Source organism: Parasteatoda tepidariorum, chromosome 1 (assembly GCF_982258835.1).
Source record: "Parasteatoda tepidariorum strain Cologne lab strain chromosome 1, Ptep-v5.0, whole genome shotgun sequence".
Lineage (NCBI taxonomy): Eukaryota > Metazoa > Arthropoda > Arachnida > Araneae > Theridiidae > Parasteatoda > Parasteatoda tepidariorum.
In genome coordinates, this window is record NC_141755.1 from 121,375,457 (window position 1) to 121,400,778 (window position 25,322).

The window sequence follows — 25,322 nt, forward strand, 5'->3', positions numbered from 1 at the left end:
TGAAATAAATAACTTTTCAAGTTGTGAACAGTGTGTTGTGACTATTTTACCAACTATTTAGTTGTATTTTCACATTTTTCAAGATCTTATTATGTACGCAACCACGCAAATTATATTTTCAATAACATACTAATCAATTGTGCTAGTCATTTAGTTTAGGTCTTTCTTTAAACTAAAGGTTCATTTTTAAATTATTTTATTTAACAACCGTCGTTGAACAGCCGACCCAGATTTAGAGTTTAGGACTATTATTTTTCAACTCCGTAGTCTTCAAATTTTGAAGTCAATCCAGAAGAAAAGGGAAAACTAAGATCAAGTATAGGGCGAAATTTTGACTTCGTGGAGGACATTTGGTGGAACTAACCAGCATTTGCGTTACTTGGAGAGGAAAACCATGAAAACCTCTATCGATTAGCCCGACTGCAAAGGGACTCCAAACCATGATCTATCTACCACTGAAGATATTTCAAGTCAGCACTGTGGTCGATTCATGCAAATTTACAGATTTTACTCTCGCTTTTGGACTCTCCACCTACGCTATAGCACTGAACTTCTTATATGAAAAGTTAAAACAACTATTGCTTTTCTATTATTACTTTTATTACTGTTTCTAACTATAATAACTACATCTCTTTTTCAGATAAAATTTATTAACTTCACTATATTCCTAAGTTGAACCCGATCCAGAAGACAAGGGAACTCCTGGATCAAGTATCTTTTCCTCATCACTTTTTGTGAAACTAACCAGCATTTGCGTTATGTGGAGAGGAAAGTCACGATTTTTTTAAAAAAGAAAGTTGCGACAAGTTATAAGTTATTATTTTTTCAAATTAAGAGCCAAAGCTTCTTTCCAATCTTACGTAAAACTTATTTTAATATCGCGTAAACTTATTTTAATTTAATATACTTTGTTACTACGTGAATAATGCTAAGTAATTGCCATGCTTTTAGTGTGAAAAATCTCAGTTTCATTACAACACGCGAGTTTTAAATCACACATTTAAATAATCTCTTTTTAATGTACTGTGTTTTGTCCGTTTTTATTGAAAATCCATGTTATTCTCTAATTTTTGGCAGTTTTTATAATGCAATCCCAAATGATTTTAAAAATTCCGATATTTATTACATCATGGGAATTATAAATCATACATTCAAATAATTACTCATAGTTACTTATTCGTGCTAATTTTATCGTAAATTAATGCATTTTTTGTTCAATTATTGCGATAATAAATTTTGCTTTTAAGTTTTGCTTTTTGTTTAAACTCTATAAATTTTCTTCAATAAAGATATTTAATTTGATTTTATATTACTCATTAAAATACATTTGTATATATATATATATATTTTACTCTTCTTTCAGTGAGCATTACAATTTTTTTCATAGAATTTCTATTCCTTTTCCCCAATATTAAAATATCGATATATTATACTTTTTTTAGTTGAATTAATTACTGATAAATATGGAAAAAAATTTGAAAAAACGCAAAAACGGGTACTTAGCTAGTAATAGATAATAAAAAAAATGAATTCATGCTCTATTATGCCTTTAATAAAATAATAAGCAAATTCCTCAAAGAAAATTTAATCAAGAAAAAGAAAATATTTAACAGATCATCATTCGAGGGCACTTTGATAACTGTAGCAACATTTAAAGTCATATAAGATTGACTCAAACTTGCTGAAGAATTCGGTTATTATTTATTACATCTGCAGGTTTGTGTGCTCAATTTAGGCTGGGAAGATTTCCGTACCGTGATCGAATAATCGCTATGTCTTGGCCACTTCAGCAGGGCAGCGGACTGCGAGAAACTAAAAGAAACGTCGTAAAATGAGACTAACTCGAAGGGTGTAACTCATAGCCACTCCCAAGCAAACATTTACATGTTTTTCTTAATAATTTTTCCCATTAAAATCAATTTGGCTCCTTGGAGATCGTAGTTGGCGTTTTAGATCACGATACGGAAATATCCCCTTTATTCTTATTATACCTTTGTCAAATAGAGAGACAGATAGCTCAATACAGAGAACTTGGAGCACGGTGGCTCAGGGAATAGAGTTTTTGACTTCTAATACGGTGAACCGGGTTCGAATTCCGACAATGGCTTATTGATTCGAGATCTGCACCCGGCCCGCACCAACCATAGTGTTGATGTAACGTATCCTTAGTAGTAGACGGACCATGGGTTAGATTCAGCTCGTCGTCAGGCAAAACCAAACTGTGGGAGTTTTTCGTGGATTTCCTTTCCATGTAACTCAAATGCGGGTTAGTTCCATCATAAAGTCCTCCACGTAGGCAAATTTCTTCCAATACTAGGCCTAGGTGTTCCCTTGTCTTCTGGATTTGGTTAAAAATTACAAGACTACTGAGTTGGACATGAGTAGTCGTGAACACAAAAAATCGGATCGGTTGTTAAATAAAATAAAATTAAATATAGAGAGTGTCCTCAGGGGTAGACGGATCATGGGTTCCTTTGCAGTCAGGCTAACCGTGGGAGGTTTTTGCTGTTTTATTCTCCATGCAACTATAATGCGGGTTAGTTTCATCGAAAAAGTCCGTCATGGAGGCAAAATTTCTCCGAATATTTGATCCAGGGGTTCCCTTGTCATCTGTATTGGGTTCAAAATTACAAGGCTACGGAGTTGAACATCCACATTCGTAAACACCACGAAAAAAATTGGGTCGGCTGTTCAACGATTGCTATAATACAGAGAAGGGTGGCTGAGAGAATAGAGCACTTGCCTCTAAATGAGGTGACCTGAATTCGATCCCAATGATAGCTGGTAGATTCGAACTCGGCACCCAGCTCACACCGACCACAGTACAAATGAAAAATATCCTCAGTTGTAGACGGGTCATGGGTTAGACTAATCATATGCCGTCAGACTAACCGTGGAAGGTTTTCCTTTCCATGTAACACAAATGTAGGTTATTTACTGCAAAAAAATCCTCCACGAAGGTATAATTGTCCCCAATACTTGATCAAGGAGTCCCCTTATCTTCTGGATAGGGTTCAAAATTACAAGACAACAGAGTTGAACATTAGTAGTTGTAAACCGTGAAATTGGATCGGCTGTTCAACGACAGTAATAAAATAAAATACTGAGAAGGACAGTCCGAGGATAAATCCAGGGTAAAGGCGGGATTCAAACACGCTAACTCTACTCTTAGAATTAGATTATTTATTCTAATTTCTGCTCTTTTTTTTAAGATGTTTACGAAATAGTCTGCCGCGCACTGCTATCTTACCTTTTATAAAATTTGAATTCCAAAAAAACTATTAATAACGGATAGAAAATTAGTAAGCTAAAAGCGTAAAAATATTTTCACACAGTCCTTCGAAACTGATTTAATGTCAACAATTTTATTTGATTAGCATTTGAATTGCTTTTAGCATTAATTAATTGAAATAATAACAAAAAGATAATTTTTAAATTAAAAAAAAATCGACTAAAATAAAAGAATTCTTTGAAACTACAAATTTCGGGGTGCACAACCTTTTTTAATACTTACTCTGCATGTTGACTAGTGATAGGTTGCTTGAGTATTTTATGTTATAGTAATTTTTATATAAATATTATATTCAGAAACGAAATTATCTGCAGGGATGGGGCATATATATATCATAAGATCAAAATAGCACTAGTATTTCAATTTTTGCTTTATTTAGGTCGATATTTTACTTGTTATTTTTGAGCTAGTTTTAGTTTCAAATTTATTATAAGTGCTCTCTTTTATTTTGAAGTTTTATTTGGAGAAAAATTATTGAATTGTGTAGGATATTATGAATGGTGTAAACCTATTTGGTGTGGTATATATATATATTATATCGTTCTGTAACGAAGTGAACAAGAAATTTACTCATTAGTAAGAGATAACAAAACTGAAATAATTCATTTGCTAGTTTAAAACAGTGCTTAACATTCGAGGAACCAGTTTATTTGTTTATTTATTTTCTTGATAAATTTGTGTGTATTGTGTAATACTTAGCTTTGTTAATCTGAAATGTTCTAATGTTTTTAAACATTACTTCTCAGTATTCCAATTGCTATTTTTAATTGAAATATTATCTTTATTTCATTGTTTTGTAACTGTTATATTAAGATACAAAGTCTATGGTGTTCATTCTAGACCTTAAAAAGGGCATTAGAAACTGGAAAGAGCCCCTTAAAAAGGGCACCCATCATAAAAAAAAGCATTATGTACAAATATTTTCTTGACTTTTAAGACACTCAAAATATACAAAGTTTATCACAAAAAAACTTTTTTTTAGCGATAATTAGTTTAAATTAAAAAAAAAAATAGTTCCTTAGTTAAATTGGTACTTTCTAGAAATTGGTTTTAAATTGAGCTTATTATCAAATTTCGAAGCTCATAAAAAAATATCGATATGGTTTGAGAGTTGGTTGGTGTAAAATTTCCAGTTTTGCAAAATCCTCAGATTGTTTTTTTTTTTTCATGTTGATAGCTATGCTTATTTATGTACTTAATTTAAAATATTTTTTCTTTCTTATCTAGATGATGAAATTGTTGGACATCCTTGAAATTCTTTTGGAAGCTGAAGATTGCAAACAAGAAAGAATTGATGGTGGTATCATTGGTAGTCAAAAACTAGAGGCTATCAGCTGATCTAATGGTTAGTTAGTAATTAACAATAAACTTAATTTTTACATACAATTTATGAACTTTGATTATATTAGAGAGATGATTGTGCTCCGGAAAAAGTACTGATTTTCCCCTTGTATTTTAAAGTTTCCTTCTGAGGTAAATGCTTAGAAAAAAAGACTCACAAGAATTTACAGTAGGTAGTTAAAGGCATTTACATAATAAAATATTTACATAATTAAAAAATAACTTAAGCCAATAATTCTCTTTCTTGTGTGTTTTAAAATTTATAATAACTACTGAAACCAAACTTTAAATTTACTAATTGATAATGAATGAGTTCTTATATGACGAGCCTACAATGTGAATTTTTAACATGTCGGTCATTTATTAATTTATTTTTGTAACATAATAGATCTGCTAAATGTAACTAAGGTGCTGGTTTTCACTTTTGCTACCTAAATGTTTCATTTACTACCTACCTTTAACTACCTTGCATTACCTTTTATATTTTTAACATTCTATTATGTAAACACTTTTTAAATGGTATAGTTATATAATGATCAATTATCGTTTGTTGAAAGTTTAAAATAATCCTATCATTAATTTTACTTAGTGTTAAATTCTTCTAGTCTATTTCTTTATAACAGGAATAAGAAAATTACTATGAGCATTGTTGTAAGTAGGGTGTCAGCACTGTAAAATGCATATTTATCTACTGTTAATTTAATAGAATATTAAGTCATGTCTGTAAAATACGCTACAGCAGATAAGATACTGTAAAATTTGTATTTCACTATTTAGATATTATATTATATTATATAATACCCTGGGTATTTATCCGGGTAAATACTTAAAATTCATAAATACCTGGGTATTTATGAGTTTTATTGAAACTTTTATGATCATGTTCTTTTGGGTGTTAAAAAATTATATGTATTTAAGGTACAATTAAGTTTTACTTACATGGTCAGAAGTTAATTAGTTCTTAACTAAGAAGAAAAATTCCTTCATAAATGATTAAAATCATTGTATTTTAGATTTTATTTGAGAATGGCTATGGTTTAATCATCCTGAAGTTCACAGTTTGATTCCTAATTCCAAATATTTATTGGCTTCTCATCTTAGAAATATATTTTTAAAATGTAAAATATTTTTCAGATTTTAGGTAATTTATTTTAGAAAATTCATCATACAAAAATTTCTCTTTATGTGAATACTATGCAATCTAACTCTGATCTATATTTAGTTGTAAAAGAAAAAGTAAAACAAAAAAACTGTTTTTCAATAAACAGCTTGAAAGCTTTTTTGTATAACTCAAACAGAAAATTATTAGAAAATAAGCATTTAATGGTGTATTTTTTAAAATAAAGTATTTATTTAAAAAATAACTTTAAAATTGGTTAAAAAAAGTCATTAATATTCCCTTTTCGGAGAAAGAGATACTTATGCAAATTTTACCATATAAAAATAATTCTAACAAAGTAAATATTTGTAATAATATTGAAAATTAAATCTATGAACACAGATAATTTTACCATTGTGTAATTATCATTTATTTTTCTTAAAAATGGAATATGAATAAATAGGCAGTGTTTCTAAAAGATGGTGGCTATTTTTACAGAAAGGGCAAAGAGGGTACATTTATAGGGATCAAAGGGTAGACAGGGCTTCTAAAGTTGTTTAAGGAAAACTCTGCATAAATCCTATGTAGTGATATAAATACACATTAAAATAATACATAAATATATACACATCACATGACACCGTCTATAAAGTGCCACCCTGGCTTCCATAATTCTATAAACAAACATTAAAGAAAGAGTTATCTTTAAAAACTCATTTAATTTTTGATATTCTCCCTTATGTATCCACAATGCGTATTTTTATTCACCAAAGAGTTTAATTTAAAGAAATATTTAATTATAACTTAATGTTATAAATTTAATTGAAAATTCTTAGCAATATTAATAATCAATATTTCACATAAAACTGAAAATTAAATGAAAATGAAACTTATGAAACATTACCTCACTAGCTCAGACAGCAGTGTCAGATGCTTGAATATTTGTTAGTCTAAATTTGTAATTTTTTTTTTTTTTTGTTTCATTAAATCACATTAAGTTTTAAACTCTTAGTTCTATTTACATGTACAAATTCATCAGAGACAGCACCTCCCTGTTTAGATATCAAAGTTTAAGTTTTGCACCACTCTGACCTCTTCTGTAAATTTAAGATAGCTGCAAAAACTCACTTTGAACTTAAAATATCGACATTTTGCTTTAAACTGTAACTTCTAACCTTTTTAAACTATAACTTCTTTCTTCTTAAACTATAACTTAAACAATTAACAGCTTTCCTCTAAATATTTTACTGTTCACTTATTTTGATAGAATGTTTCTATAATTTTTTTTAAAAATTCTAAGTAATAAAGGCTCATAGTTTTACTAGTTCCTTAGTTTTGTGATTAAAGGAGTAAATATGATGTAAGTACTAATTTTTCCAAACATAAAAGTTATTCTAAATTTGTTATTATACATATATATATAAATGAATGTCTTTGGGTTAAGTCTGTGTGCCAAATGCAATGAAATTGGGCATATATATAATTCAAAGCACTAAGAAGATCATTGTCAGTGTTATAGCATTCTATGACGAATTGTTCAAGCGGGATAGGCAAACAAGGAAATTCTGACTAGTTAAGCAGTACCCATTGTTTTGAATTTAACTTTTGACAGTTCAGTTTTCAACTATTTTAAATATGACATCAGTAGTGATATTTGTTAGCTTACAGATCTATTTGTAAAATAGAGTAAGGAGTTTACTGCTAGTACATTGAATTATTTTTTAATTGCTATAGAATAATCATTCAGAATAAATTTATTCTGGCTAAATTTAATCATGACTAAAATTTCTGTGAATGATGCCCATCACTCAAACCTTTATATGCTATTAATTTAAGTAAAAGTGAATATTAAATTTAGTTTATGTTTTTTATTCTTCATAACATGAACTACTCATTCCATCAGGGTATGTAAATGTTAAAATACTTGTCAGGATTTTAGTGATTAGGTTGAAAACTATAAGTATAAAATCTGTCTTCATACTGAACAGTTTATAATAAATTCTGTTATGTACTTGCAACAAACATCAACCCTATTTAGGAAATACAAAACTTATTAAACATGAACTATTACTAGTTATGTTAATGCAAAAATTGAACAATCAAAAGTTTTTTTCATATTTCTTAGTTTACATGAATTAAGTACATTCCATTTACCTCTATTTCATTTGGTGATTCTCCTATTGCAAGTTTTATTAAAAAAAAATCATGGGGTTTTCTTTTTATAAAAATGCTAAATTAGATGACTTCTGGTACTTGTATCAGAAACATTACCAACCATATCATCTATTTAGTTGCACTTAAAATTCATGTTTAAGACAGTATTTTTAAAAACACTTGGCACATCTCTATTGGAATCACCCTACACTATTTGAAGTAAGTTTTGAAATAAATGTTTTTGTTTTATTCACAAAATTAACATTGTAGTTAATTTTTGAAATATTTATCCCTATTCTTCAGTTAACAGAATAAAATTTTTACTATTGTATGTTTCAGTTATTGTTTCCACGTGAAGAGGATGAAATAATAGCCCATGCAAAACTTTTAGACAACTTAAAAACTGCACTAAGGATGCAACCAAATAGGTAAAAGTTAAAATCCTTTTTGCACAAGTACTGTAGTGATATTTAATGGTATAATATATAATATAATACCACTAATTAAAGTATAATAAGTATTTTAGTGATTAACTAGGGCATCTACAATAAATCCCAAAAGGGTGTTTGACCTCTTTAGTAATTCTGTTCTAAATTTGAAATTTTATGGGTTGTAGCACATTCTTAATTTGCTCCCACATGGATTTAAATTAATTTCATTAAATTTTTTCTGCTTACAATTTATAATTTGTTCTCAAATTAAAATGTCTTTTGTGAATACAATAAATACATAGTAAAAGCTTGATTAGCCAGAATGTGTGTGAATTCTGAAAATTATGATTACTTGAGATAAATTAAGGTAAGTAAGGCAAAGATCATGTATATAATATTAAACATATACATGGACTTTGCCTTACTATTGGACCCCTTTATTTAATTTATAATTTTTTTAATGTAGCTTGAGATGGAAAAACAACAAAGGACTCAAGTTGAAAATTTGGCAAAAGCTGGATGTTTATATGATGATGCTAAAGCTGGAATAACCCCAGCACCTGGAATAGTACCATGTCCTCCACCACCACCTCCATTTCGTATTGGTAAAACAGCTTTTATTTCACATAAATACAATATGTGTTAATGCATTCAATTTCAATATAATATTCTGTTATCACTGTTATCCAGTCAAGACACAAAATTCTGTCACACTTTTTAGGAGTTATATGAAAATTTATAAAGTATTTATTCTTTGAAATGGTTTTATATACAACCATCAGTACATTAGGGAAAATAGGATTGTTTGAAAATATTGAATTTTGTTAGAATGACATGTAAGAAAAAAGACAGTACAGTTTTGAGGTGAAACCTTTGCATATATTAACTAAAACTTTTTCAATTTTCAGGAACTTCCATTATAAAGCAGACAATTTTTAAAATTATGCTCTTTGTCAATCCTACACTTAAATAATAATCCAAGCTAAAATTTCTCTTGGTGATGATGCACAACGGTAACAATCTCTTAACCCCAAGTTGTTGACTATGATATAAAACCACAAATATATCGAGGCATATAAAATTGTTGATAAATAGTGAATTTTCTGAAAATGTTGAAGCAGCTTTTCTATATTAGTTAGGTTTCAAAATTAAAAAAAAAAATTTAAACACACCCTAATTAACAAGTCTCAACCTTTTCTTAAAAAAATATCAGTCTCTTTGATCTATCCTTGCATTACAGAAAATTAAAAGCTATTATAAACGTATACATTTATATTATATAAGTGTACATTTTGCATATTTTAAATGAATGCCTATTATGCTTTTCTTAAGTACTTGTTATTAATTTGTAGTGCATTGGTTCAGTTATAGAAGATATACCAGCAGTGGTGACTGAAGCCAAATCAAGAGAACTCTCTGTCATTGATGGTAGGCATGTTCAAAATTGTACAATATTGTTATCAAAATTAAGACTCTCAAATGAAGAAATTTGTATGCTATATACAAATGCGTATGGATAATAAGGAACAGTTACCAAAAGATATGGTTGAGCAGATAATTGATCTTTATATATAAGTATGTATATTAAGGGGGAAGAACAGTTTAAGTCAATTTTTCTCCAAAAAGGATACTTGGATCTCCATCTGTTGCATTTTGAGCATTGCTAAGTTTTGACAAAGTAATCATGTGAGAAATAGTCTCTTTCTGGGTGTTATTACACAGTGAAGAAGGACGGTACTATGCTAAAACCCTACCTTTCCACACACAAAATCATCTTTCTTTGTATCAGCTTTCTCATTTCGCTTAAACTGTTCTTCCCTTGTAGGTTTCATATGTCATTGGTCAGTCAAAAAATTCAATTATTTGCTATGGATTCTCTGATATTTTCTAATCAGTCTGACTGTTTTTAGGTTTATAACAATAAGCTTCTTTTCTTAAATGTTCTTTTTTTAATGTTTCTGCAAATTAAGTTTACTTGGAATTTGAATATTGTAATAATTTTTTGCATGGTAACTAAATAAATAATCAATTTAAATTAATTTCTAATGATTGAGACCCCTGGTTACCAATCAGCTACTGGTTCTTTTGACCATTGATGCTGTCCTCTTTTTTTTTAAACACAACATTACCAAAGTAGCAACTAATATTAGATATCATCAGAAAATCAATAAAATCTAACGTTATCTTGCATAACTTCTAATATTAAAAAGATACAAAGAGTCACTGTTTGCATTAGTTTTGATGCTATATGATGTTAGATTTTGCATTTTGATATTATCTTGTATTGCTTTTTATTTTTTGGAGTAAGCCAGAGGAAGATTTGGATGGTAGTAGAATTATTAGGTGATATAGTTTTAATTAATTTTCTGTATTGCTGTGAAGCAGTAAAACATAGAACAATAGTTTTTATAATGTCATTCCATGTATTATTTACTTAGCAATACAGAAATACTAAATAAAATTATATTAGCGAATCCCATTACCATCCATTTTCCTACTCCAAAGTATATCTTTTGTTCTTATGTTATATTATGATTTTTTTTTTAATATTTCAAATTTATTTAAGAAATAATACTATATCTCAACTTTTATTTTTCATACATTTCTTCATACAACTTTTATTCTTCATACATAATCTTATTCTTCTTGCAATGTTTGTAAAACATGCTTTAAAAAAGTCGTAATTTAAGCCATTTGCAATTTGATAATTATCATTCATTATTTAGATTCTGAAACTACATAATAAAAAACCACCCTATATAATTACAAAGTTAAATTTACATTTGAATTAGTTGAAAATTTATCTTAATTTTTTTTTCTCGTGAAATGTAACTATGTCAGTCATTTCCAAAAATATTAAAATAAAATTATATTTAGAGTTTATGAATTGTTATTTTTGTAATAATTGAGACAATAGATTTTTTTTTTAAAAATTCAAATTATTTTATTGCATTGTTTTCTTGCTAGAAACTGTTTTTTTAGTGATTGTTCTAGGGAATGTTTTCTTACACTGTGGTAAATTAAAACGGTTTTTTCATTCTAACTTAAAAATTCGCTGTGCTACTTGTCCAGCCATACACCCTTCAAGAAGTAAGTCTTCAGTACAAAAAAAAAACTGTATGGTGGCCATTTTGTATAATAACGCGCCAGAAGAAAAATTTTTTTTACAGTACATTGCTTGATGCCAAGGATCCTTTTCAGAATGTTGTTTAATTCAGCTATCTCCCTCAAAAAATTTCTCAAGCAATACTGATTTTTTTCCCCACTTAAGTTACCTCACTGTAATTTTACCTCACTGTAAATTTTAAGTTGCAACTCATATTGCATATATTTTTTTTACTTCATTTTTGCAAGGATTTTAAAACTATTTATAAAGTACAGAAATTACGTAGCAACCTGTATGTTACTCTTTTTCTTGTAATTTTTTATTTAATATCATTATTCTTGTTTTAAAGCTTTGAAGTTTATGCCTAGTCATGAGGAAAAAGTCCTTTTGGAAGAACATAGCATAGAAATTGATAATATGGCTAGATCTGATAGATTTTTATTTGAAATAAGCAAGTATGCCTTATTTTTTTCTATTAAGTGATTTTGTTAAAAGCTGAAGGTATATCTTTTTCTACTGAAAATAAAAATTTAATTAAATTATTTCCGCAATATTTAAAATTGAATTGTAATACAATAAAGCTTGAAATATCATAAAAATCCAACTGTTCGCCAAAATGAAATTTTTTTACTGAAAATTACCAGTCTTATATTGAATTAATTTATCCCGCCGTTCCCCAATTTAATATTAAATCCAAAGTGACTTAATATTAGAAAATAATTTCTTTTGGTAGTCTCAGTTAATAATCAAAGTTCCTTGTTAAGAAAAACTTTTTTAACTTTTTTGCTGCATTAAACCACCATTTTTTAAAAAGGGCAAAATAAAAAAAAATTATAGTACAGTAAAGCATATTCTTTATGTCTGTCAGGGGACCGATATATTATCAGTGTATAAACCAACGGACGTATAACTTAAAAGGAAACAAAATGCAAATTCACCATTGAAATAAAAATTTTAATAATGACTTGTTTTCAACCTAATATTAATTATGTAGAAAACAATCAACATGGTTATTAATATAGTTAACAAAACACCTGTTACAATTATCTGTCAGTGAAATTGTTTTGTGCCTTTAAAAATTTTTTTGATTTGTAGGAATGTTTCTGAAAACCGTGCTCAGAGATATGAGATTTCAATAATGAAGTTCTTTTTAAAGTTTCTATACAAAGTTTTTTGTGAGTACTGATCTTTTATGCATATCTCATTCTTTTTCAGCAAATAATTTAATCCCTACTCCCTATTCTTAACTACTACTTTTTTATGGGACTTACTTAGTTCAAATTAGGAGGGGGGGGGAGGATTCCTTTTCTGAGCCTTGCTTAGAACTTTATGAATCCAGGCGAAAAAATTATATACTTCAAAAAAATGAGACATGTAACCAATTGTTTTTTTAACATAAAAGAAAATTAAGATGCATAGATTAAGAATAAACTGGAAATACTATGAAATGACAAATAAATGAAAGAGATAAATAAAAGTTATAATAAAATAAATGATGATAATGGTAATAATAAATGTTAATAAGGGAAAAGGATAAGTGAGGAACATAAAAATAATGCTTTACTGTATATAAAAATAAAGTTTGTAAGAAATACATATTAATCGCTTAAGACAAATGAAAATAATAGCTAAATTTAACTTTTACATCTAAGCAGCTTTTAAAAATATATCAGAGCAGTTTGGATTTCATCAAAAATTTTTAATAAGGAATTTAAAAATTAATTTAAATGAAAAAATTATAGTATCTTGTTTGTATTTTTTTATTCAGGAAATTTTTTTATTAAAAATATGTTATATAAATATTTTAAATGTACAGTTCATTTGAGGGTGATAAAGTATATAAATTGTTTTATTGTGGCTCCTTGCCAAATAAAGTTTTCATTTTGCCATCACAATAAAATTGTATATATTTTTAAAAAAGTGTGACCTTAGATTTTTAAATAGAAAATGCTATTTTTTTAGTTTATTACAATTCACAGGTCCTTTATATATTTCAAATCGAAATCTTCTTTTTTAACTTTTTTAATGTTATTATTGAAGTTATAGTTTATTTAAATTAAATGTACTTGAAATATTTGTAATTATTTAAATCAGTGTTTCCCAAACTTATGACTTTTGTGTACCTTTTTTAAATTTCTCGTAACGCTGTCTACCACTGATAAAAAAATGAATGGATTTTTTTACTATAAAAAAATGGCACTAAAGTTAAAAATCACATCTGGCTGTTGATACCACTAATTATTAACTGTTATCTCTGCAAAAAATAGTCAATAGAAAAATACTTAATCATAAAGTTTCATGGCTAGTTTTATTTTTAAGTAAAATTTTTTGAAATCTTCGTTTGTTGCAAGATATTTTGCATAAGAACGTGTACCCCAGGGGTGAAAGCGAGACGGAAAAGAGGAAAGGCTGGTAGAAAAACCATTTCAGTTATTGCTAGTTTTCGACAAGAGTTTACTTTAAAACTATTCAACAATTTCTTCTTTATCTTGGAAAAGAAGCAGTTTTACTATATCTTAAAACTATAGAAGAAATATTGATAGTTACAGATATATTATTTTTCTCGAAAAAATGCTAAAATAAAATGTATTTCGTAGCAGTTTTTGCTCTTTTCCGTCTTACTATATAAGGGCTTTCAGCCTTTGTGTACCCCCGCTGAACTGTTCCCGTACCCCTGGGGGTACGCATACCACACTTTGGGAAACACTGATTTAAATTGTCAATTAGTTGTCTTTGTTTTAAAATATTTCCGTAGCTTTATGAAACAAAATTGAAAAGGTAAAATCATGTTGAATTAATTAAAATAAAATACTTTTGATTGTTAACTTTGTCATCTGGCTGCAAAAAATTCATATCCTTGCTGACATTAGGGCGGAATTGAGCTAAATTTTCGCAATTACAATGGCTCACTCAAGCCAATCAGAAGCCTGTAATTTTGTAATTATATCGCATTTTGCTATACGCAAAAATACAGGCTTTTGATTGACCAAATTTTTCCATCGTATTTGCGAAAATTTAACTGAATTCCGCACTAGAAAGCCATGAGTTTACAAAATATAGATTTTTTTTTTGTGTTCATATGATAGATTTATGAAGGAGTTAACATGAAACTGACTGATTCTACACTGTACACATATTTTGTTAAAAAAAAGTTCATTTATGAAGGAAACCTAAAATAAAGTTTTAATTCGGTTTAGGGAGCCCCTCTGAGGTGGGGACCGGGGCAACTGCCCGTCATGCCCCTGCCTTTGTCAGTCTTTGAGTGTTTGACTGAGTAATGCTGTTATTTTTCTAATAAATAAATAGCAATAACTAATTTCATTCACTTTAAATATTTTTCTTTTTCAGAATTGTTCATTATGAACAAAGAATTAAAACTTTATTCTACAAAAAAATAAATTGCAAGAAAGAATGAGTGACTCAAAAGCAAAAATAGAGGTATTTTCTTATTATAATTTATTGTCAAAAAATGAAAAATTTGTATTTAAAATTATTCCCATCATTTTTACAATGGTTTTATTTTTTTTTAAAGAACGTTTTTCTAATTTTAGTGTTCAAAGTTATTTTTTTAATGATAAGGATATTTTTTTTCCATTTGAAGTTATAAAAAAAATTCTTCAACATTAAATATTTTATATTAGGTCATTAACAATACATCTTTTTTATAAAAATATACATAACTTTAATTTTTATACTTGTTGGTGGAATAAGTGAGCATCAGATATAATTCTAATTTTATTCTCAATACTCATTTTTTATGATGTTTAAATTTTCTCATTCAAACCCTGCTTTGGAATAGATATTTTTTAGAATGGAACTAAAGGAAAAATTAGATTCAGATTTTCATAGACATAATATGTCTATATATAAAGTTCAAGCATAAGGAGGAAACTAAGTACAGTAGAGAACCAATTATTCGGGATGCTCGGGACCATCGCTATCCCGGATGTCTGAATTTCCCGGTTTTCTGGATCGACCAAAAAGTCTCGTTAATCGATGTTTTATCGAACCCAAATTACAAGGAAAAAGTGTAATGCATAAAGTAAGAGAAAAAAGAAAGGTACTCCTAACTTTAAAAAGAAAAAAAAAAATGGTAGAAAAATTACATTTAAAAGAATAAAAAAATTTGCAAGTTTAGACAAGAAAATTAAGATTAAAAAATACAAAATTCTCGTATTTATTTTTTAAGAATAATTATAATTCCTAAATTAACTAATATAAACAAAACCAATGGTCAAATAACGCAATATATTTCATACCTAATTATACGGGGGAAACGATAAAATAAAAGGAAAACTTATTAATCTAAATAAACACACTTGAAAATTATCGAACCGAAACGATAGTTAAAAAAGGCACTAGTGTAAATATTGAAACCCGGAACAAGGCAAGATCAACGGAATTTTAAAAAAAAACCTAATGATAAAATTTATGAAAAAAAAGAGATAATTTATAAAGTCCGAAATTTATCGTGAAAAGAAAAAAAAAATCAAACGTAGTGGAATCAGAAAAACAAAACTGCAATCTGCTTCATAAAATAATCCTATGTTTAAATTAAAAAACAATTCTCCTTTTATTTATTTCTTTTTTGTTGATAAAAACACAATATTTAATTACAGCAGATGTGATTCCACATCAATAAAAACTTGCAAATGATACCGCACTTGAATTTATTCAGAAGAAAAAGATTTTATTTTTATTAATCGATGTCAAATAGATAAATATATTTTTCTCTTTCATCTTCTGTTCACTGATATGCATGCAATGCATTTTCCCCACCCCCCTCGTAAATTAAACAGAAAACGAAATCAGCATGCCACACCCTTGAGCTTGATTGACGGCCTAAAGGAGAAAATAAAACATTCCTTCCTTCCCTGCCTTCAAGGTAACGGAGGAAATGACGTTTCTCGAGGTAAACGGGGGGGAAAATTCTCCCCTTCCTTACATTTTCCTCTACTCAACTTCAAGGATGAGTTCATTTCCGCTTTTTTTCATAATCGTTCTAGTTTAAAGTGGTGGCAAAGCCGATCAAAATTTTCCCCGGTTTTCTGGTTTCCCGGTTATCTGGATACCGGATAAATGGTTCTCTACTGTGCTATGAAGTTTTTTCAACATTATATCTTATAAAGTTTCATCATAAGGTTCAAAAGGTTTTGATCAATAACAAATAGTCTATTATAAATTTTCAATTTATGTTTACCAAACTCAAAAATTTGTTTAAAGTTATGTGGAATATGGTATTATATGTCACTTTGAACTACCGTCTTAACTTTTATATGTCACTTTGAACATTAGAAAGCCAGAAAATCTTTTTCACGACTTTCAAAACGGTCACTGTTTTCTCTGCATCATGTAATGTTAGGTTCTATACAAAATAATATTATTTAGAGTTTGCTGTAATATTTTGCATAAGTTTTGATGCTATCTAATTTTATATTTTCTGTTATTATCTTGCATTAATTAATATTTTTGGAATAAACAAGAGGATAATTTGGATGGTAGTATAATATTTAAGCAATATAAATTTACTTAATTTTCTGTATTGTTGTGAAGCAGTAAAACATGGATCAGTAGCTTTGTCATTTACTAATTGTTTACTTAGCAGTACATACTAAATAATAATTAATTCTGCTATCATTCAGTTTTCTTCCTCTTCCTGCAAATTATACTTTGTGTCCAGCTGGTTTTTTGTGAATGATGAGATGGCATTGCATATTTCTTAGGTTTTAAAATTTCTTAAATTTAATTTTTTTAATCATTTTTAATTCAATTTTAATTAAATTCAACCAATTATTTCATTTTTATTACATTTTATATAAAGCTAATATAAATATTTTATTCTCTTCTTAACAATCAATGTAACAGTTAATGTTTTAATTCAATACAAATGTATAACTCATTAATTCACTCACTGTTGTGGCTGAATTGAATATCAAAATCTATTTTTAACTCTTTATTCCTTTAACTATTTTATTTCTCTTACCACAAAAATTTTTCAGTTACAGGGTTATATTAATTCTCATGGTCTTTTGGGTGATAAAGCTGAAACCAAATTATTTAAAATGGCTGGGGACTTTCGCCCTTCAGTCCGTCAGTGACAAAAATTCTCATCATTTTTAATTATGTATTTCTTTGTTCCTATAAAGCCTTTTATTTTGTCTTCCTTGCCATGGAAGTAAATTTTGAAATGCTCTCTAAGAAAAACAATAATTGATTTATATATGCAATAATTTAATTTATCGTTTTCTGTAATGATTATGTCGATAAAGAAAACTATTTTAAAATTTTTTAAGTTACTTTCTTCCAAAAATTTTCTTTCACTTTTTTCAATGGTCATATTCTTTCAGTTTTTGAAATTCTACCTAAATAATTTTCTACTGTGATTTCAATATTTTTTTCTTCCTTTTACTATAATGTAGATGTTTTTCAGCTAAATTTTAAACATTAAATCAATCAAAGAATTTTTTGCTATTATCATTATTTTACTGTTATATTATTTTAAACATAATGAAAATAAAAAATGTACATACTTGTCTCAAATTTCAGTCAAATAATTCAAAATTAAAGTAATAAACACAATTCTGATAATATAAATGCTCTCAAACTTAAAATATTGTTTATTGTCAGTGCTAAAAGAAAATTGCTTCTAATATCATATCTTTACATTTTAATGCAATTAAACGAATACAAAACATTTTGTAACAAATCTATTAATGAATGGTGACCTTTATATAAGAGAAGAAAACAAATGCCAAGAACAAATTAATTTACACAAAAGACTTATCATTTATTAACGATAAAAGAAAATTCATGAAAAATTAAAAGAAACCAAATTTTAAATACATTCAACAGTTTCATAAGGAGGAAACTAAGTACTATGAAGTTTTTTCAACATTATATCTTATAAAGTTTCATCAATGCTCACATATCTGCCAACCCACTTTTTCTATTATTCTAAAAATTTATTGCAAAGTTGCTGAATAAATACTTGACCTTATTTTTTTCTGAATTTTTAAATTCTTATTTGAGTTAACAATGAATAAGAATAAAAAAAATCATGATAAACATTACAACTATTTCAATAAATAACTATTTAATTTCAAAACTAAACATACTAAAAAATAAACTTCATCCAATTATAAAAGCAATATATTTTTACCATTATCCTTTTACATAAACATCTCTATTATCTTTTGGTGAAACACAATTTAAAAAAATATTTGTTATTAAATACGTTTTTATTCTTTGTTCAAAACAGCAATAATGCTTATAATTTTTTTATTACTTTTATTTTTAAGAAATCTTTCTTTTAATTTAAAAAAAAAAATCTTGTCTGTTTAATATATCTTTCCATGAATTTACCACCATTTAGAGTTTATTCTTTCAATTGGAAGTCTTTATTTTTGTTCTTAGTTTTCTATTTATTAAATTATAAAATCTTAAACAATTAGGTAGATTAAATTTAATGAAACCTTAGATATTCTTATGTTTAAATCTAAAATTACTTGTGGGGTACAGAGCTAAAAAAAAAAAAAAGAGAGATAATACATTAATAATTTTTGATCTAATGATCGAATTTTCAGGCAATAGGCAGAGATAAAAGTAACAAATTTTTTCAGTGTCTGCTTAATAAGAATGTAAGATACATTTTTTTAATAATAACAAATAGAACTCTATCGAAACTTTTGTTTCCAACTGATTGGTTTGATATCATAGTCAAATTAAAGTAAACTTTTTATTTAATTAATTTATTTATTAGCCTTTTAAGTTTTAATCTGTAGTCTTCTTTGTGTTAGAAAGTTTTTTTCATGTAATTAGCAAAAGAAATAGTATTAAGGAAGAAATATTCCCCCAAAATTTGTGAAACCTTTTAACAATTAAAATAAATTTTTTTTACAGTTTAAAGACGTTTTAAAACTTGGAGAAGATATTCATCATGTTCGGCTGGCAGCAAAAGTCAAGTGCGTACTACTCATATATTTTGTTTTAGTCTGCGCGAAATTTCTTAATTTTATTAATTAAAGATGCTTTCTTTTAATTTTAAATTCTTTAAAACCTTTGTGTTTTCTTTAAGAGTTAAGTTAATACGAGTTTGCAAATTATATGCAACTTAATTTGTATGTTAAAATGTATTTTACTATTGCTTATTGCTTGGGGTACACGCACCACACTTTGGGAAGCACTGCTCTAGTAATTTAAAACACAGAAGATGTACTAATTAAAATTAAATTAAGCTATAAATCTACCTCAGTAATAATTTTCACCATCTTGGTTGAAATGAGATTAGGATAAACATAATAAATGTATGAAATTGAAATTTGTTAGTTTCAAAACTAATTAATTTAGTTATTAATTAATTTTATGAACCAAAACTAGTACGTTGGTTTAAAATGAAAATAATACCTATTTTATCTAATTGTCACAAATTTTATTTTATAATTTTTTTTTAACTATACTCTTTTTACTTTTTGTGAAATAAAAATAATAAATAAATAACTATCCTTTTTTCAAAAATTATTTTATTCTATATTTTGCATTATTATTGAAAAATAATTTCATTTTGATTTTATCATATAAAAAAATTGTATACCAGACAATATTTGAATTTTTAAAATTTTCATTAATAATAACGCTTTTTCTTTGATAAAGTTGCTTTTAATTTATAAAAATTGTAGGAAACATTTAAAGAAATTTATTATTTCTTAGTTTCAGACACTTGAGGAAAATAATCTCTGTTGAATAGTAAATAAAATAGAATAAAAAAGTAAATCATTCCTTAGTAATCCAGTTAAAAAAAACTGAGTTGTCAGTCTTATCATATAAATTATCAAAATCTTTATCATACATATTCATTTCTTTAAAATTATATCCCTCTAAATTCTTTTTGTATTAAAAATAACTAACTTTTACTTCAATAAATATAAATAACTTTTACTTCATATTGTAAAAAGTTTTTGGCATGCAGTAATTTTTTAGTAATCTCAAAAATATTAAATATTGTAAAGTGACAAGAAATAAGAAAATGACAAAGAGAGGAAAACCATTGGCAAATCCTAATCCCGGTAATGACTGGTTCAAAGCTGTTCACAGTACTGGTTTAAAATATTTTTAGTGATAGACAAATTATGATTTAGAGTTGCCCTCAAGCTAAGCTTTAGAATTTTTTGTGGATTCCTTTCCATATATTACACAAATTTAATTTAAAATGTCTTCTCTGAAGGCATATTTGTACCTATGTTTGATCCAGCAGTTAACTTATCACTTGTCTTCTGGCAATTGTTCAAATTTTCAATGTATAGTTAATTTATGATATGTAAGGAAACCTTGGTTAAGTGAACACTCTTGGGACAAAATTGTCCAAAGGGAAAGAATTGTCTGCTTACAAGGGTTGTCCATTTACAGGAAGGGTACATTAATAACTCCATAAATTTTTTTTAGAATGACAATTGTTGAGAATGTTTTTAGAACAATCACATAGAAATAATTATGTAAACTTATTTACACATTTATTTGAACTTTGAAAATCAAAATATTTACAATGCAAAAAGAATAGATGAAGAAATTTTATACTAATTTCTTTTTATACCTTCATCTGACATATATCCCAGGCTCCAAGCAATCATATTTATCTCAGGTTTTGGTTTGCTTGAGCTGGTTCCAATCTTCAAAAGTGAGCTTGAATAAGTCCTTCAACAGAAACCTTGTTCCATGTCCTCTTCTTCCCATGCTTTTCTCTGTTTCTTTTGATCTTCTTTTATAACTTTTGTTTTAGTTGTCTTGGAGTTTCAGTTGATTCAGTTTTCCTCTTTGTGTTTTATTTTATTGATTAGTGGTGAAAAAGGTTTTAATTGCTAATTTCTTTATTTAGGCATCAAAGGTCGAATGGTAAGACCTGATATAATCTCTAGCCCTAAATAATCCTATGTATCTCAGGCTCTAGTGGTTTTGGAATATAATTGAGGTCAGGACCTCCATAAGTGAGCTCGAACTCATCTATAATGGGAGACCTTGTTCCATCCTTCAAACACTGCTCTTTATAGCACTGTTTTTTTTCTGCTGTGATATTTAAAACTAAGAATTTTTCCACCATTCAGCATGATGTTGTGGATCACCTCTGTGGGGGATGATTTGAAAACTCTCTTGAAATTAGTCATTTTTCTAGAATTACGACAAAAATTATCTATTTAGTTATACGAAATACATTTATTGAAAAGTTGTAATCTTTAATGAGCTTGCATCTCATCTACGAAATGAGAGGGGGCTAAGGAACTCTCTACCCCACCCCTTCTGTGGTCCCTGTAGTTTTTAAAATACCTTATTCTTATAAGGAAATTCTTCTTAAAACTTTATACATACAGTTTTATTCAAATTCAAGTGATGCAGGGTTTTCATTGAATATTAGTCATAGAAAAAGTCATTTGAGAAATCATTATTAAAAAAACATTTATATATAGCACACCACAAAATATATTTTGTCCTCTCAAACTTCAAGTTTGGAATACTTATGTATTGAAAATGTCTTTCTTAAAACATACCTAAAAGAATCTTTGATTCTCATGCTTTCTTAAAAATATTTTCAAAAAATGAACAATTTGGTTTCTACATTTATTTTCACAAATATTTATAATTAAGTCTTTAATAGTATTTGTTTCTGTAAATGTAAATAATTATTTGGTGTTCATAGTTCCTTTTTTATATATCTAGCCTCAATGAGTTCACAAAGGAAATACGGAGCCTGAAATTTGGAAGTACAAAAGGTACACATTTTCTTGAAATATATTTTGTTTCTGTTGTTATTTCTAGTCAAATATTTCCAAATTTTTGTCTTAAACTAATCCATTTATTTAATTACTTGAAATGTTGTTATCACCGAAAATAGATATTGTCTAGTATAAATAGTTTATAATTTGTTGTTTCTTATTGTAACTGGTTAGTCATTGCACTAGGAAGAACATAAGCAGATAGAAGAATCTAACATTCTCACTGCATGCGATTCGCATACGTGGTCTTAAATCAGTGCAATTTGCATCTTGGCAAACATTTGCATATAGCATCTTACACATAGTTCTTAAACTCTCACATGACATGTGTCGTGTGGGCAATCGCTTGCAGTGGGAATGCTTCCTAAGCAGGAAGGGAATTTAGATATAAATTCTCTATTACAAGTTCCACCCAAGGAATAAGATTTTGCAGAAGAATTGGAAGTTGTTTAATTTATAAAATAAAAAATATTTTTAATAATATTTTATAAATTATGTGATAAGATTCCGAGAGTTAAAAAATTCTGGCTTTATTACCTAGAAATTAACTAAAGCAGAAAAAACAAACTCTTTTAATTTTTTTTGTTTTAATTTTGCTTTTACAATTACAACAATGAAGGTTTATTTAAGTTACTTCATATCAATATTGAACTTGCCAGTGGTTATAAAAGCATATTAAAATTTATTGTCTATATTTATGGGAAGGTATAAAATATTTATGTAAATTGCGAACGAAAGTAATATATTTTTTATTTGACAAAAAATTCATTTATGTTAGTTTTTCTTTTAGAATTCATTGATTACACAAAGATTATGATAATGTTTAAAGTCCTATTAATATTGTTTTAACTTCTTGAGCATGTTGTATTGTTCTTTTATTTAAAAAACTTTTATACAGCCTCTCAAACCAGTCTTTAGGAGATTTTGACTCTAGAAATAAAACAGTGGTTTACCAATCCAAGAACTTCTTGGGATAAGTGCTAAAAAAAGGTATAGTCTTAAAAGGTTTGCCGAGGGATTCTAAATTTAGAGAGAGATACTTATCTATAACAGTTATTGATTATCATAATAATAGTCTTTAAAATATTTTAAATTTTCATGTCTCTCGAAAAGGGTTTCAGTGCAGCTGCCAACATTTTTCATAAAACAGCACATTAAATACTAGTTGAGAAAATTTATGGTAAAGCCTGATTCACTTTAAGTCGAATATTAAAGCTTTAATAAATATAAAGCATCAGATTCATCCATCATCTTTCACATTAAACAATGTGTTTTATACTAAACTTATGTAAGAATGCTACAAGATTTGCTTTCAATGAAGTTTCAATAAATAAAAATGCATTAATGAAAATTTCAGTTTAAAAATTCAGCAGGCTCCAAAGGAAGTGTGCTGCGTCCCCAAGAGGCGAGAACTATCAAGCCCTCCAAAAGAACAGTGATTCTTTGAGAGAAAGTCTGACATGCTAATGAGAAGAGGTAGTCAGGGACTCTGGAACCCAACATCATACCAAATTTGGTGAAGGAGAAAAAATTTCAGGACTGAAGGCAGTGTCAGAATGTTGTGGGGAATGACAACAAACTGGATTGAGCCAATTGAATGTGTCACCCAAGACATGAAGATGATTCCTAGTCATGGTAAAAAAAAAAAAAAAAAAAAAATGAGACGGGGAGAAAACTAACCTTGAAAGAGTAAAAGTGACCTTGACTCACAAAAAGAGGAACGATGACAAAAATATTCCAATGCAAGAAAAATTTGATTAAATTTATTTTTAAAGATGGATGGAGTATTTAAAAATTAAATACACTAAAAAAGAAAGAAAAAATAAATTGCGCAAGAAAAGAGAGATTGAATTAATAAAATAAAAAATCGTCACACATCACTGTGACATTATAGTTCATGAATAAACTTCCGCAGTCTAGATTTAGATAATTCAGATTCGTATATAAATAGACTGTACTTTTGTGTCAACTGTAAATTAACCTAAGCTCTTTGAAGTTATTTCTAACTAGAATAGTCTACTGGGGTTAAATTCTGTGGAACGTGTAAAAATCAGATTTGTACCTCCAAAATTTAAAAAAAAAAATACAATTGCTCTAAAAAGAAAAAATTACCTCCCAAAAACTAATAATATGCCCCATAAATTGAAAAACTTATTCTAATATTGCATAAGTATCCAAAAATGCAAATGCCATCAAAATCTTTATTTTAACTACAATATGTTGTGGGCCAAAAGTAGACCATATGCTCTTGAAATTTACAATACCTTTACAATTGTGGATAATCTTTTTAAGCTTATCAAATAAATTTTATGAAGTAGCTGTTGCTGCCTTTAATGACTGTGCCTAATGTTTGTCATTTAGTCTATTAAAGAATTAAAAAAGCTTCATTAATTATCAATTATAAATTGAAAATATTTAATTTCTGAAAAGGTTTAGTTTAAATAATATAATTAACTAAGTTTTTAAACATATTTTAGAAATATGAATTCATTTATGATTTGTTAAAATTATTTTCTCTACCAACTGTGTAACTGTTTTCTCTACCAAATTACTGTTTTGTTCATAATATTTTGATGAACTTAAAGCCTGCTACAATGGTTAAAGAATTGGATTTTTTTTTTCATTTTTATAAAAAATTTCCTTTTTATTGTGAAGTTTCTCAAATTTTCTGTTAATAATTCCTTTTTTATTTGAAAATTTCTTTGTTAAAAAGCATACATTTTATTTGCTATTTATTATTATTTCTTTCTTTCTTATAGACTAACTTTAGATTACTGAAAAATGAATTTTATAAATTAATTAGTGGAATATTGAGTGCCATAAATATTGACCATGTTTTTAATTAATTTTATTTTACGTATTTAAAAAATAGATCATTAAAAAAAATGAAAATAAAGACTTGTAACATTCATTTTAAAAAGAAGAAAAGTTTGGTTTTCTGTAATAACAATATAAATTCTGTAATAGCATTAAGTTATTAATTTAAATTAAATCTTTTAGGAACAGAAAAAAAAGTTAAGGAATATTTATAACACATTGTGCATGAGAAGAATGCTTATTATAGCTTTGTATGGATTTGATTTGGCATAAGTGCAGCAATACATTAATAATTTTTATGAATAATATTGAATTTTATCTG

At 27.3% G+C, this 25,322-nt stretch overlaps 1 long non-coding RNA gene across 20 annotated transcripts in view; it reads left to right on the forward strand.

Moving 5' to 3' along the window:
* Positions 1 to 216: 216 nt before the first annotated feature.
* LOC147816834 (uncharacterized) overlaps positions 217 to 25,322 on the forward strand; it is a 34,489-nt gene continuing 9,383 nt past the window's right edge. Inside the window, exons 1-10 of one of the 20 annotated variants that reach the window (XR_015429190.1) lie at positions 1,492 to 3,536; positions 4,520 to 4,637; positions 8,226 to 8,314; positions 8,784 to 8,922; positions 9,670 to 9,745; positions 11,773 to 11,878; positions 12,519 to 12,598; positions 14,772 to 14,861; positions 22,128 to 22,180; positions 23,541 to 23,818. This is a non-coding gene — a long non-coding RNA (uncharacterized LOC147816834). Of the gene's footprint in view, positions 566 to 1,491; positions 3,537 to 4,519; positions 4,638 to 7,927; positions 8,106 to 8,225; positions 8,315 to 8,783; positions 8,923 to 9,669; positions 9,746 to 11,772; positions 11,879 to 12,518; positions 12,599 to 14,771; positions 14,862 to 19,322; positions 19,385 to 22,127; positions 22,181 to 23,540; positions 25,228 to 25,322 lie in introns of those variants that run through there. The other 19 variants (XR_015429185.1, XR_015429166.1, XR_015429164.1 and 16 more) reach the window with 19 other exon arrangements.